We start from the raw sequence: 12,868 nt of genomic DNA on the forward strand, positions 1-12,868 counted from the left end.
TAGTGGCAGGGGCTTTTACAGGCAGGAAAAAATCCACTGCCAGTGCGTCCAGGAGCAGCAGATTTAGGGCAGAAAAAATGCTTGAAGCTGCTAAACGCGCCCAAACACTAGTGCTTGGGCATTCATTAATTTCAATGGCCAGAATAAACTATTTATTCTGGCCAACTAAATGAATTAATGCCCATGAGATTGACACCTGTAAAAGCTCCTAAAATCTTTAGACACTTTTACAAGCATCTGGCATTCTTTCTGCAGAAACGCTTGCTGGCTTCTAAGAGATTGAAAAAAAGAGTCCTCTGTACATTAGGCCCTAATGTCTCTTTAAATAGTTAGTTTGGGGCAAGCTGGACCAAACAAACTATATACTGTACTTAATTAATAAGTGAGCTTGCTGTAATAATTGTAGGTAGCCTCAGATGTATCCAGTATACAGCACTGTGTTCCAGCAGTAGGAACGAGAACTTCCTGACCCACTCCCGGAACAAAATAGCCAGGCTGAGTGCTGCTGAGCCATTCATGGGAGGCTTTGTATTTTATGAATGAATACAAAGCTTTCTCTGGTTGGCTAAGGCGGATATCGTGACATCAATAATCCACCTCTCCACCTCAGCCAATCAGATGAAGCTTTGTATTCATTCTTAGAATACAAAGCTTCCTGTGAATGGCTGAGCAATGCGCAGCCTGACTCTTATTTGTTTTCAGGAGTGGGATGGAAGTTCTCCTCCTCCTGCCTACAGAACAGAGTTTGCCCAGTAAGTGCACAGGTTAGTGCAGTAGATAGTTTGTTTGGCCCAAACAAACTATTTAAAGGGACAATAAACCTGCGGTTAGACTTTAAAAAATGCTGAGTGGAGATGCCTTGTTCTATAAACTGATTTAATTTCTGGATTACCAAAAATTAGTACTCGCCCCAGCGCAAGGCATGGGTTTAAGGTGCGTGGCTCTAAACTGACACTACAACTCCAAAAGCTGGGGGCTAAGTTGAGCACTCCGTGTTCTTGACCAAGTTTACTAGCATTTTTGATTGCCAAAAAAAAAACCCATACTTCCAAGACCCCATAATCTAAGTGCCCCTAACCTAGAATCCTTCCATGTCAGGGAAGCACGATGGCTAAGTGGTTAGCACTTCCGCCTAGCAGCACTAGGGTCGCCTGTTCGAATCCCAATCAGGGCACTGCCTGCCTGGGGTTTGCATATTCTCCCTGTACCTGCATGGGTTTCCTCCGGGTACTCCAGGTTCCTCCTACACTCCAAAGACATGCTGGTAGGTTAACTGGCTACTGTCTAAATTGGCTCTAGTATGTGTAATTGTGAGTTGGGGACCTTAGATTGCAAGCTCCTTGAATGTATAATATACAGTATATGTAAATTGATGGCACTATGTAAGTATCTGTAATAAATGTCAGCAGCGGTCTCCCCCCAGTGTTTACATCCTTGAGAACTAAATCCTCTCAAGCACTGGCTGATCCAGTGCAGTGACTCTCCATAGACTTATATTGTACCATACCCCTTGTGTCTCTAGTGTTGGAGTAAAATCACATTCAAGTCTATGGGGAGTTACAGTGTACGCACTGTCAGCACTGGATGGAGGAGAGGGGGTAAAAAAGAGACTGAGGATGTAAACATTGGATGATGTGAAGAGGCAAGCAAGTTTAGATTGGGTTAGGCGAAAAAGGAGAATAGGCTGTTGTGTGTTTTTTTTGTTTTTTTTTATTAAAGTGAACTTGTACTATAATATGCATTATCCATTACGTGACCCTGTACATTGAACACTACATGCATAGCCAGTGCTTTTCCATTTACCTAGTGGTGTACAAGATGGAACGTGTTCTATAGGCTCCCCATCCAGCTGAGGGTCAAAAATAAAGATGACAGTCTTGCCCTTTGTCTGCCTCCAGGGTGCCACCTGAAACTGCATTCTCACCTGGCGTACGGATTTCTGCACTGTACATGCTTGTCAGATTGTGTCTTTCATGAACTCATTCTGGGGTGTGCTCATGCTGATGCTTGTTAGCGTGTCTGTATGAGCCCCGATTCTGCCCTGATAAGCTAACTGCTTTGCTCTTAACTAAGAGAAAAACGTTTTTGTTCGTTTTGAATAGAGTGGAGTTGGATTAGAACACCTAAAATTATTAATGCTGTCTGTATCCCCGTTACCCAGATTCACACTCTTTAATTGTCTTGTTTACCGTTTACCATTGAAAGTAAAAATGAAAAGAAAATCCCAAATTTTGGGTTGTCCCCAGAAATGTAATAGAGGGAAAATCTTTCAATGGGGACACTAGTTCTGGTAAACTGGAACCCCCAAGGAAGTCCCTTAACCAGTTGCTGACCGCCCTACAGAACGACAACGCTGCGCAGGGTCACGTGTATATACATGCGATCCTGCACTTCCAGGTATCGGGCACGAGTGTGCGTCGCTGGCGGCTCGCTCCCACTGTGATTTTACACAGCAGAAGCCGATCAGCGGTTCCCGTGGACTCGATGTCCCCCAGCACCCGCTAATTGTTCGGTACACAGACAGAACGGCAGTTGCCCATGTAAACAAGGCAGATTGTCAGTCTTTCAGTACAGAAGGCATGGATCCTGTGTTCCTGTAAAGCAGAGACACCGATCCATGCCTTCCACTGAAACACCAGCTAGGCACAGTTAACCCTTTGATTGCCCAATGTTAACCCCTTCCAAGCCAGTCTGATTAGTACAGTGACAGTGCCTATTTGTTAGCACTGATCACTGTATCAGTGTCACTGGTTCCCAAAAATGTGTCCAATTTGTCTGCGGTAATATGGCAGTCCTGCTATAAGTCCCTGATCCCTGCTGTTGCTAGTATAAATAAAAATTCCAGAAACATATCCCATAGTTTGTAGACGCTGTAACTTTTGCGCAAACCAATCAAAATACACTGATTTTTTTTTTATTATTACTTATTTTTAGTAGATAAAGAAATTAGATTTTTCACATTTCTTTATTGAATATGTTTATAGCGGAAGAAAGTAAAAAAAATATATATATATATATATATAATATTTTTTTTTTTCTTTGTTTTTTTAATTTTTGGTCGTTTTTCGTTTTATATCACGAAAAAAAAAAAAAAATGCAGAGGTAATCAAATACCACCAAAAGAAAGCTCTATATGTGGGAAAAAAGGGACAAAAGTTTTATTTGGATACAGCATCCCACGATCGTGCAACTGTCAGTTAAAGTAAAGCAGTGCCGTATCAGAAAAAATGGCCTGGTGATGAAGGGGGGGTTAATCTTCTAGGGCTGAAGTGGTTAATTTTCAGGGATTTCCTCCCACTTCCTGTTTGGCTATGAGACAGGAAGTGAAGTTAAATCTTCCCAATGTGACAAAGATGGCAAAAATAAACTTTACTGTGGTTATAACCCTCCCTAGAGCTGAGTTCACACTGGTGCATATCGGATGCGGAGGTTCCCTGCGTTCAATTCGCATGTCAGGAGAGTGTGACTGGCTCTCAATGAAGTCGGTTCACACAGTTGCGGGGCAGTTTGCAGGAAATTTGTGTGCTTCTTCTGGTCCGTTTCAGGCCCGAATTCAGCCAAAAATTCGGACTGAGTTCAGACCTGAAATGGTGAACGAGACGCCCAGGACCTCCTGCTGTGAGCCGCACTGCAATCCAGTGTGAACCCAGCCTTAGGGTCCTTTCACACGGCCGCTCCGTGTGTCCGCAAATCATCCCATCCGTTTGCGGACGATTTGCGGACATAATGTAAGTGAATGGCACTGCGGGTGTCAGCGGAATACCATCCGCTGACACCCGATTTTCCTCCTTTCAGTTCTGTTCCGTTTTTACGAATGGAACAGAACCCCATTTTTTCTTCCGTGTAAAACACGGAAAGGAAGGAAAATCGGATGTCAGCGGTGTCCGATTTTCCTAGTTTCACAGCAAATCGGAACCGATGAATGTAAAAGGAATAGGAAAATTCTCGTACGACAAAGGCTTTTTTTTTTTATTTGTTTTTTCTGATCATGCGCACTTTCTTTTCCGATTTTTCTTGTACAAAAATCATACGAAAATGGTGCACATTAAATGAAAATCATTTTTTCCCGTACAAGAAAAATTTTGGAGTTTGTCACTTCGAGAATTTTCGTACCAAAGTTGTGTACACACTATAAGAAAATCGTACGAAAATTCTTTGGATGAAAATGTTGGATTTTCTTGTAGTGTGTGTACTAGCCTTAGTGCCGGTTCACACTACTGCAGCACGACTTCGGGGGCGACCTGTGAAGTCGCGTGCATCGCGACTTCGGCGTGACTTGCACGGACTTTATAATGAATGTCAATGCAAGTCGCTCCGAGGTCGCCCCGAAGTAGTACAGGAACTACTTTCTAAGTCGGAGGGACTTGAGTCGCTCCTATTAGAACGGTTCCCATAGCACTGCATGGACCGCAACTTGTCAGGCTGACCAGTCGCCTGACAAGTCGCGGTAGTGTGAATGGGCATTTAAGGCTGTAGTTGACCTAAAGATACATGAATGAAGTCACGTTGTTCTTATACACAGGGTTATCAGACCTGTAGAGGACTTGTTGCAATAAAGTGTACACAGGAATGTATACTGATGTCCATAGGATCTTTGAGGTGGTCTTCCTCTGCATATGTAGACACTGACCCCTTTTTCTCTTGCAGGAAAATCTCTCTTTTTATTACATTTCTCTGCCCTCCCAGAACACTTCTTTGTCGCTTGTAAATAAATTCTAAGTGGATGGTTGGTATGCTTCAGAATGTGGTGTTCTTTAATGAGGAATAGGTCCTTTAGAAATATTCCCCTTTATCAAATGAAGAAAGAGCGGTGGTTTTCCATCCCCCATCCTGCTTAGAAAGCCTCCCACGCTCTATGCAAACTATGCAAGCGCGCAGGGCCTTTCTCTGGCAGTGGGAAGTATATTGTTCAGCATTGTTCCAGATGCTGCCATGTATAGTGACGTTTTTATGATAATCATCCAGATAAAGGGACCTTGTGCTTGGAAACCTTGCTGTGATTACTGCTACAATTAACCATTACTGCCAGTTGCATTTTCTTAATTTGACCCACAAAAATACTCGTTTTCATGTATTCTACACCAAACGCCTTACCAGTCTCCAGCTTTGTAAATGTGCAATATGCAGTGTCATTTTACTGTAATATATCTATGCGTATTTCTGTAATGAGCAGAGCGGGGCTCACACATCCTTTATGTGATTGCACAGTCTACAAGGTAATATTAGAAATAGGATTGATCCTCCTTTTTTATTAGCCAGTGCTTTGTAAATCTGTGTGAGGGGAGTAATATCCTAAAGTATATTTTATGTAAAATTCTGGATTGAAAAGCATTGCTTTATTTCTATATGGCTTTTTTGTAAGTTCAGAAACCTAATTTAATGTTGTAAATTTATGGGGACATTCTCGGTGATGTATGGAAGACTGTAATATAAAGTACATATTAAAAAAAAAAAAAATTAATGGCGTCATTTTTCATATCCAGCTGTCCTAGGATTTTCACTTCTGTCATAATTTATAATTGCCTAAAGAATCCATACTGAATTGTGAAACCACTGTATGAATCAGAAAATGCCAAGTGAGGAGTTCTCTCCTTGCCTACAAGAATTGCAGATTTTACCAGTAACATTTAAAAATGACTAGGCTCAGCAGGACCAAATAAAAACAAAACTTGACTTGCTAGCAATCTATAATCACTAGTAGCGCTGGTTACCTTTTTTTTTTAGTTTTGATATTTGAGAAGATACTGCTAGCAAATTTGTGTTTGCCATCCAATGAGTCCATGGTAGGAAGCGGGATATCCTGCCCCTGTGACAGCAGGACAAGACTAAAGCTGGATACACACTATACAATTTTCAATTTTTTCCTTTAGACTTACCAAAACCATATAATATGAGGTCAGACCTAAACACTTACAATTTGTATGCAATCAGGCAGGCCCTTGCACTACATAGTTGAAGGTAAATCTAAAGGAAATCGAACAACAAAAGTTGTATAGTGTGTATCCAGCCTAAGTGCCGGTTCACACTTCCGCGTTTGCAGAGATCGCATGTAATTCGGAGCGCACTGCTCCTAATTACATGCGATCTGATGTACGGATGAGAATTCAGCCATACACTTTGTATGGTTGAATTCGCACTGTATCCGCACCAAACACGCACATGAGGCTTTTTTGAGCCGCAGTAGAATTGGATCGCACAGTGGTTCACACTTGTGCGATCGGATTCTGTGCGTACTTGCAGATCGCAACTGGGGGTGTAGTTAACTTTTAATTGACACCCCCTGCGTATCGCATATGGGCAGTGTGAACTGCCAGATGTGCGGATGCAATGCGGGAACACGCTGCATATTCGCAGCGTTCCCACATCGCAGAAGTGTGAACCAGCACTAAGACAGATCGTAATAAAAAATAAATATTTCAGCCAGGCGCTCACTCGACAGGGAAAGACTGGCGTGCTGCTCTCCTCAGGCAGGGGACTCAAACGGGTGCATGAAAGCAAGGAAAAGGAGGCGCAAACACCTAGTGCATTACCTGTGGTACTGTTTAAAATGATTTAATAAAATGCTGAATGCATACTCACAAACATGAAGATTAGAAATCGTGTTACAAATTCCCGTCACACGAGCTCTGAGGAAGGGAGCTTGACTCCCGAAACGTGTTAGCGGTCGCATTTTCCAGGACATGTTCCAATACACGTTCCAATACACATGTGACGGGAACTTTTGTTGGTAGATTTCCTTTAGATTTACCTTCAAATATGTAGTGCAAGGGCCTGCATTATTGCATACAAATTGATTAGGTTTGACCTCATAGTATATGGTTTTGGTAAATCTAAAGGAAAAAATCTAAAGCACATTGTATGGTGTGTATCCAGCTTAAGGATACTTTAAAACAAAGTGCACCCATCCCTTTAACCCCTGACCCAACTCATATGCTGGCACATTCAAAATGTAAACAATCATTGGAGGCTGTGGCCATCAGATGGAGGTAAGTATGCATATGTAGGGTAGGAGGGGGATTGATTAGGTCAGTAAAAAGGACAATTGCCCTCATCCTTTATTATTTTTCCCTATGTGTGATCTACAGCAATGATCCCAAACCTGTGGTCAAGTCCTGTGTTTTAGTACATGTTTTCCTGGTAACCTTATATATCCAATATTGGTGATGTGTCTTGGCAATGCAATTTTTCCACCTCAATAACACGAGACACAAGGACAGTTTTTGGAAACTTTGACCTATAGTATCATTCTGTAATGTGAAATTGTAGTAGTTGTGATGGGTTGATTTACTAAAACTGAAGAGTGCAAAATGTGGTGCAGCTCTGCATAGAACCAATCAGCTTCCAGTTTTTTTTTTAATCAAATCTTATTTGAACAAGCTGAAGTTAGAAGCTGATTGGCTACCATGCACCGCTGCACTCGATTTTGCACTCTCCAGTTTTTCTCCAGAATTCATTCACTCTTATCTGCTATGGGTTGTAGCTTATCATGTGTTATCTGCACCACTTCTTCAGACATAGCGGCCCACAATGCTTGGCAGTCTGCTACCATGGGTTATGGTAAACTGCAATGCATGTGCGTCACATTTGTGCATTGGGGTGCAATTGGAAATGAATAATGCAGATGGTATGTTGCAATAACTCAACCCAACTGTGTGGCTCTTCAAGGCTTATTCCTCAATGTGTCTGAAAGTATAATTGCCTGAATGCCCCCTAGCAATCATATGGATTCATCTGCCATTGTTTCAGTGCTCGTTTAAAAATGAGTGGGACAATCTGCTTGGTTGCTTTAAAGAGGTTGTAAACCCATACAATTTTTATTTTTTTTGCAACCTGAAAGATAAACACATAATGAGCTAGTATGCACCGCATACTAGCTCATTATGAAATACTTGCCTTAGAACGAGCCCCCGCCGTGCCGCCCGCTTACCTGTATGACGGGCGACATGTCCAGTCGCCCGTCTTCCGGGATCGCGGTATCCGGCCATCTGATTGGCCGGAGCCGCGGTGACATCACTCCCGCGGGAGCTGACAGTCACGGCACGGGTCTCTGAAGAAACGGCACCAGCGGCCGTTCCTTCAGAGCGCATGCGCCAGTGACGTCACTGACTGCATGTAAGGTAAATATCTCCTAAACGGTACATGTTTAGGAGATATTTACAGTACCTATAGGTAAGCCTTATCATAGGCTTACCTATAGGTAAAAGTTGCAGAGGAGGGTTTACTTCCTCTTTAAGCAGGGCAGTTCAAAAACTGCAGATCTATATTGAAACCACCATACCTTTCCAACTACATGGATATTAAAAGCACTCTACCTCTTCAACTACATCCATAGAAAACTACATACACACAGGCGGAGGTTGTATAGTTTACTATATTTAAGCACACCAACAACATTTGTACAACACTTTTTAGGAAAATATAAAGGTTTACAACATATCCTATATTTTCGTACAATAAAGCAGTACTAAACTGAAACATTAAATTCTGAGCAGGCTTATTACAAATCAGACATATGTCCTTTCTGCAATAAAACAAACTTGCCTGCTAGCATGAACTCCCGTGCACATGCATGGAAGTTACACCATTCTGGCAAACCAAGATTAGGGATTAGCGATCTTTGGACAAACCCGCCCAAGCTTTGCCATGGGAAGCTGTCACGGCAGACAGCCAGGCATAGGAGGCATTCCCTGCCGCTGCATCTAGGCAAAGGACGTGTATACGCACAGCTGCGGGGCATGCTTCCACTACCTATGATTGGCTGTTTGCTTTGACAGCTTTCTGGCGGAATAGCTTGGGCTGGTTTGGACTTGTGTAGGAACACGCCTGGACTCATCCTTTATCAAGGTGGTTGAAGATCCTGAGCCTGGAAATGATGAGGAAAAATGCCTGCGAGGGGAGGCGAGTTTAGTTCCTACACTCTATATATGAGTAGATTTATATTGCACAACTTATAATAAGAAAACTAAGCAGCTCAAGCAGAATATAAATAAGCATATGCAGGGGTTCTCCAGTGTACCCACGTCACTCAATCCTGTGGGGAGTGTTACTCTAATGTAGACAGAAAGCTCTCAGTGCTGAACTCAAGCAAGCAGGACATGGTCTGTCAGACTTGTGTGTAAAGCCTGATGGTACTACTGGTGCGCTCCGTCTCCATGGCAGGAACTGAAGGCAAGCAGCAAACTGCGCAAAATAGCTTAAAAGGAGCAGCGTTGGATGTTCTGAGATCTGCCTAATTCCAAAATTACTACAGTGCTTTTTGGATTAGCGTTTGTAAAATATATTTCTAAAAAATATTTTAAATATATAATGATTGTCTCTTAACTTGCACATTTTAATGCTGATTTGTAGCCACCCCAGTACAATTATATTTCTAGTGCCCAGGTATGGTATGAAATATATTTATTAACCGTGAATGCTAAGGCTTTCTATATGAAATCAATTGCACTTTCCCCTATTGACAGACCATGCAGAGTGGCAAGGAGAATGTCTGATCCCCCCTCCCCATTATCCATAGCAGACAATGCAATGGGCCTTTTTGAGTAGGCAGAGCACATTTTGCTGAATCTCTCCCATCGATCAGTGCCTGTATTGCCACTGCGCAGCCAGATTGCTGGACAGGTGCTGATTCTAAAAGAAAACATGCCAGCTGTGATCCATGACATTTTTTTTTTAAATGGCTACAGTTCAGCTTTGCCATAAAAGGTTTTTCCAAAATGTCAACCGTAGAATCATGGCAAGCAGTAAATCATAAAGTATCACATTCAGTTTAAATTCTTTGGCTGGACCAGGCTGCAAAGGAGCAGGATGACCCATTTGGCACAAAACTCCACTGGTTTAAATCTTAAGTTTAACCATAAAAAACAATCTTTAGTTTTAGTGAGCTAACTTACTTGTAATAATTGGGATCTCACATCCTGCAGGCAGCTGGACCCTCTGGAAATCTTTACTGCAGGGATGCCCCGTCCTCTTCCTGTCTCAGACCTTATAGCACTGCAGGGGTTATTAGCTTCAGGCCTTCTGTGAAAACCTCTCCAACTTGGACCTACCTCCTGATAAACCTCACCGATAAATGACCTTTCATGGCTGTAACACTATTTGTGAATGGGGGAGAGTCTGATGAGATCCAGGATTCTCTTCCCTAGTCACAGATAGTGGTATAGGCAATAGATGAACAGAGGAGGTAGGTCTTCATCAAAGACTTTTTCACAGAAGGCCTAATAACCAAGAGAGACAAGAATACAAGGCATCCATGCACAGAGGATTTCTTCAGGATCCAGCTGTCTGCACAATATGGGACATACTTCATTACAGGCAAGTTAGCTCACTAAAGATTAGGGATGGACCGACCCGACTTTTTTGGACCCGATACCGATATCTAGCGTTGTGAAATAGCTGATACCGGAACCGATCAGGAGCTACACACAAAGCAAGCGGCTGCAGTACAGAGGAAAGCCGCTGCTTCATGTGTGTGGCTCCTCCATTCACAGGCGGAGTGCATCTGATATCACTTCACCTGTGAGCCGGACCTATAAAGGAAGCAGCGGCTCCCATCCCATACTATTACTGCACCCAGTAAGGGATGGCTGAGCCGTTACTTAGCAAAAACTGGATTGGCCAGGGGATCTGTCAATGTTACCGATCCCCCGATCCATCTAAAATGGCCATATCTGCGCCGATATCCGATCCGAATATCGGATCGGTGCATCCCTACTAAAGATAATTTTTTTTTTTTAGCTAAACTTTAACATTCCAGCTCTATAGAAATCAGTGAACAAAGAGTGGCACAAGCCACCAGAAAAGCAAATGATGGATTCACATATTGCAGGGCTCAGGCATGACCTGATTCCACATACTTTAACAGTGAATTGCAGGGCATTTCTTTTCTTGCCATAACAGAAGTTAAAGGGTTAGTTCACCTTCACCAAAAAAACTGCCTATGCAGATAAGGGGAATCTAGATGAAAACAAACTGTGCAGCTTTGACCAAAGTTAAATAATGCCCATGCTATAGGTGTAGGCTATTTACGTACCTCATGAAGCCTGGCTGGAATACTTCTAGGACGTTGCTAAGAGAAGCCCAATATTACTGCTCCCCTCCACCATCATTGCTGAGTATAAAGCTGCTGCATGAGGGGAGAGAATGCATGTGAGGAGGTTTGACTCACAGAAAGACTCCATTCCTTTGATGATGAAGGTGAGCAGGAACATTAGGCTTCCCTTAGCAATGTCCCAGAAGTATTCCAGTTAGGTTGCATGAGGTACGTAAATGGCCGACACCTATAGTAAATTTAGTCAAAGCTGCACAGCTTGTTTTTATCTTCAGATGTCCCTTATCTGCATTGGCAGTTTTTGGTTAAGGTGAACTATGCCTTTAAAGCCCACCTGAATCCTTGTAATACTGTAATGCAGGCAGTCTGCAGATCCAATAATTAAAATACCTCTTTTTTTTCCTTTTATTTACCTGCTAAGTGCTGAAGAAAGTGTTATAAATCCTGTACCAGAGAGTCTGACAGTCAGTGTGTGATGATGTCATCCTGACTGTTTTAACCACTTAAGCCCCGGAAGATTTTACCCCCATTCCGACCAGGGGGTATTTTGCGATTCGGCACTGCGTGACTTTAACGGACAATTGCGCGGTCGTGCGACGCTGTACCTAAACGAATTTGGCGTCCTTTTTTTCCCACAAACAGAGCTTTCTTTTGGTGGTATTTGGTCACCTGTGCGATTTTTTGATCACGCGCTATAAACAAAAAAAGAGCGTCAATTTTGCAAAAATAACAATATTTTTCAAATTTTTTTATATGAAATTCCCCCCAAAAAAAATGTAAAAATCTAAATTTTTTAACATATTCGGCCAATTTGTTTTATGCTACCTATGTTTGGTAAAAAAAAATCGCAAAAAGCGTATTTTGATTGGTTTGCGCAAAAGTTATCGCGTTTACTAACAAAGGGAAAGATTTTTGTCATTTTTGTTGTTTTTTTTTTTAACGCGTAATGGCGGCGATCTGCGATTTTTTTTGCGCTACTGCGACATTGCGGCGGACAGATCGGACCCTTGACTGACATTTTTGACACTTTTGGGGTTACCAGTGACATTTCTACAGTAATCAGTGCTATATATATGCACTGTTACTGTAAAAATACACTGGTAGTGAAGGGGTTAACTTTATTTAGGAGGGAGGGGCTGTGTGTGTCCCTAGGGGCGTGCTTTCTACTGTGATTGGCTGTGGCTTCAGCTGTAAGGACACTGATCAACGGATCTACATAGTAGATCCATGTGATCAGTGTCTTTGCAGCAAGGAGAATGACAGGCAGCTTGTTTACACAAGCTGCCTGACATTCTCCCTCTCCCCCGCCGATCGCCGAGTGGCCGGCGGACATCGGGTCCGCTGGTCACACGCGCGGGGGGGTCCGTGACCACGCGGGAGCGGGAGCGCGCCTCCGGGGGCGCGCGCTCGCTCCCTAGACCCTCGCAAGCAAGCAACGTAGCCCTACGTTAGTTTGCCTGTGAGGGGCTGACCGCCGACGTAGATAGTCGTGCGGCGGTCGGCAAGTGGTTAAGAATGCCATCACAGAGCGCTTCTTCACTCCACTTGTTTATATGTGGAATTAATATTTAAGGCTTTTTTAAATAACAAACATGTTATACTTACCTGCTCTGTGTAATGGTTTTGCACAGAGCAACCCTGATCCTCCTATTCTCGGGTCCCCCACAGGCGCTCCTGACTCTCCTTCCCCTGCCGATTGATCCCTACCAAGCTGCTTGCTATGGGAGCACTCATGCTAGCTCACCCCCCAGCCCAGCTCTGTGTGTCCATAAGACAAGCCAATGGCTCTGGCTTCTGTGTCTGAACCAATGAGGAGGCAGA

This window comes from Pelophylax lessonae (assembly GCF_965119305.1).
Source record: "Pelophylax lessonae genome assembly, chromosome: 4".
In the NCBI taxonomy this organism is placed as follows: Eukaryota; Metazoa; Chordata; class Amphibia; order Anura; family Ranidae; genus Pelophylax; species Pelophylax lessonae.